Raw genomic sequence first — 3766 nt, forward strand, 5'->3', positions numbered from 1 at the left:
ACAGTATGTTTATCCGTACCATCACCACGGAAAATAGGAGGGCTTCTATTGTCAGAACGTACAATCAGATTCAACCTGGATAAGTCAAGTGTAGTGCTAGCTAGATCGCTTTTAACTGGTTCGGGGGCAGTCCGATGCCCCAGAGCAGAAGGACTACGATCAGCTAAGAGCCGGTCCAAAATACTATCGCCAATTTGGCTACCAAGCTCTTCAAGTAGCTCTGTTATCTGCAAACGAGAATCATCACATATTGGGGCAGGTGTAAAAGATGAAGCACCAGCATTGACTTTTCCTTCCATCTGTGAAGAGCCTACATTAATATCTCGAATCTGATCATTTTCTCTACGTCTCACAATACCATCTGAGCTGACGAAACTTCTACCCCTCCCCATGACTGGTGTAGACATATTGTACATCTTACAGTTCAAATTTGTCACTAACGCATAAAATAAATTGACTCAGTGTCTAAGTAATACAATGTTCGAAAGTCAATGTTAAGAATGTAAGAGAGCTGTATGCAACAAGGAAAGTTCATTAGCTGACACTGGAAGGCAGGACTCGATCCACGGCTTGACACCTGGCAGACGACTCAGGCCGGCTTTCTGAATCCAGGGAGGGCGCAGGAACAGTTCCACGAAACCGAACAACACCCGGCGATCGGCTCTGGCAGATCAGTTGTATCCAAGAAGGTCACGGCACCAGTTTTATGTAGCAGATCCCTTTCTGCACATAACGAATTTCACACAGTAGACAACAGGATGGCTTCAGAACAGCTGAATTTATTGACCCGCCCTGGAAACATATGGGACAATTTGATCAATATTTTTCGTTGCGCCAACCTCTTCCCACATCACACACAACATTAAGTAGGAAGAGCGAGAGAAAATAAGTGCGTCTTTCCTCGCCAGCGTCCATCCGCAAACTTGAGGATGACGTAACTCACTTGTATACATATTTAACATTATGTAGCAGATACATTATTGTGCAAATAATACATTTCTTTCGTTAAAGGAAAAATAAAGTGAAAAAATGGCTGGATGTGTATATATTTTTCAAACATATCAATAGTAACACATAAGAATAATGTTGTTGTTTTTCCGTTTACAAATCGACAACCAAATATTCCCTCAAAACATCAGACACATCCACATTATACTCTATATAGCTGCAAAACCAGTGTAGTAGATGGCTGTAAATGATATAATGTATTACAGAATCTGGAAAATAAATATACAATATCTGCTCAAAAGCACAATCCACATATACATTATAAACCCAAATTACAAAAATCAGATCACGTTATAATGGTTAAATTGGAGAACTGAACATACCTGGAAACATATGGGACAATTTGATCAATATTTTTCGTTGCGCCAACCTCTTCCCACATCACACACTGTGCACAAATCAACAGTTAGTTCACTCCACGTGCGTCCGATAAAGTTCACACAAAATTCAAAATACACAATATGCATGTGTACAATCGATTCAATATAACATTGTACTCAATGATCAATGAACTTTAATTGAATGAACTCCTCTTACATACCAACATTAAGTAGGAAGAGCGAGAGAAAATAAGTGCGTCTTTCCTCGCCAGCGTCCATCCGCAAACTGAGGATGACGTAACTCACGCACTCCAAACACATAGCGCGCAACACTGATAAATGTCCCACACAACAAACACCCCAACCAATAGTTCCCAACCACAAAGAAAAATCGTTTTGGGAAGTTCATCATACAGACCCAAGACACAATCAATACTTTTCTCTTCCCAACTTGCTACACAAACACACACACACACACAGTGAACACGCACACTCACACAGTGAACACACACACACTCACACACAGTGAACACACACACACAACACACACACAGTGAACGCACGCAAACACACACACACACACACACACAGTGAACACACTCTTAAACACACGCACACTGTGAACACAAACTCACACACATGCACACACAGTGAACACACTCACACACATGCACACACAGTGAACACACTCACACACACGCACACACAGTGAACACACTCACACACACGCACACACAGTGAACACACAGTGAACACACGCACACACACACACACAGTGAACACACACACACTCTCTCTCTCTCTCTCTCTCACACACACACACACACACACACACACACACACCTGCGGCGCTGAGGAACAGTTGGGGTTCAGTTCTTGCTCGAGGGTCTCATCTCAGTCAATCACCGGAGATCACAGTAATCCAATTCATTAATGGACCAAATCATTACTTTTTTTTTTTTATTCACTCAGATATGTACAGTAAAGAATGACAATAGCAAAAAAAGTTAAATGTCTAAAAATTTTAATTGTAATTCAGAAACAGAATTTTCTTGATTTCTCACATTTAAACTCAATTTTCACATTTAATGTTATTTTAAGTAGTTCTTTAGTTCATCCTGTGTCTTTGTTCATCTTTTTTCTTCTGTTTTTGTTTATGGTCATATAATAAGGTTTTTGACAATGTTTTAATTATTACACTGTATGGTGTTAACACGGTGAATTACCCACACATGAACATAACGTGTCTGATTCATTGTGTTTTCTCTTTCTGTCTTCAGTCTGTGTAATTGCAGTATTACAGAGAAACAGTGTCTCATCCTGACTTCAGCTCTGAAATCAAACCCATCACACCTGAGAGAACTGAACCTGAGCTGGAATAAACTACTAGGAGACTCTGGAGTGAAACACCTCAGTGATCTACTGATGAACACACAATTCAAGCTGGAGAAACTACAGTTAGTATCATTATACTCTACAGCAGTTACAGTGAGATTGATTTATCAGGATACATCATTTATTTCCAAAAATAAACCCAGCCAGCATTTCAACGTTGATTCAACGTTAAAACAACGTCAGGTACCATGGTTAATCAACGTTGAATTACCTTTCGATTTTGCAAATTGGATCAACGTTGAAATCGCAACGCTGTTTCACCGTCTGACCTTCATTACGGGTGAAGTAGGGTCGTTCTGCAGACCTCTGTGGAAAGCTGAATGAGGTGTTGATTTTGAAAAGATAATCAACGTTGATAACACGACGTTGTTTCACTGTCGTACCTTGCACCGTGTATAAAGACACAATTGTACGTTCAATTAGATCCTAGTGGGCATTTAGATCAACACGGTACATGCAAGGCTAAAAATCAAATGACAGGCAGCAAGGGCTTTACAATCAACTTCAATAAACTACCACATGCTCAAAATTGTAAAACAGCAGTTTTCTTTTGGAAACATACTGTATAAAACTCCCAAAAATAATCCCAAACTTTCTTATGCAGAGTAGGCATGGATGTAGTCAAAAAGATGTAGTAGAACAATCCAAATACAATAATATTTAAGGGTTTTTGTAAAATGTTTTTGCATATAAATGCATATTTTTTTGCAGCACTTGCAAGACAAACCCTTGTACCTTGTACCTTTTCGGGAAGTCGTGGCCTAATGGTTAGAGGGTTGGACTCCCAATCGAAGGGTTGTGGGTTCTAGTCTCGGGCCGGACGGAATTGTGGGTGGGGGGAGTGCATGTACAGTTCTCTCTCCACCTTCAATACCATGACTTAGGTGCCCTTGAGCAAGGCATTGAACCCCCAACTGCTCCCCGGGCGCCGCAGCATAAATGGCTGCCCACTGCTCCGGGTGTGTGCTCACAGTGTGTGTGTGTGTTCACTGCTCTGTGTGTGTGCATTTCGGATGGGTTAAATGCAGAGCACAAATTCTGAG

General features: G+C 40.8%; 1 long non-coding RNA gene across 1 annotated transcript; it reads right to left on the bottom strand.

Moving 5' to 3' along the window:
• Positions 1–766: 766 nt before the first annotated feature.
• Positions 767–1619, bottom strand: LOC113040723 (uncharacterized). Its single transcript, XR_003275301.1, has 3 exons — positions 1550–1619; positions 1332–1396; positions 767–792 (listed from the first exon to the last, which is right to left on the bottom strand). It is a non-coding gene; the product is annotated as an uncharacterized LOC113040723 (long non-coding RNA).
• Positions 1620–3766: the final 2147 nt, after the last annotated feature.

Source organism: Carassius auratus, chromosome 22 (assembly GCF_003368295.1).
Source record: "Carassius auratus strain Wakin chromosome 22, ASM336829v1, whole genome shotgun sequence".
Classification (NCBI taxonomy): Eukaryota; Metazoa; Chordata; class Actinopteri; order Cypriniformes; family Cyprinidae; genus Carassius; species Carassius auratus.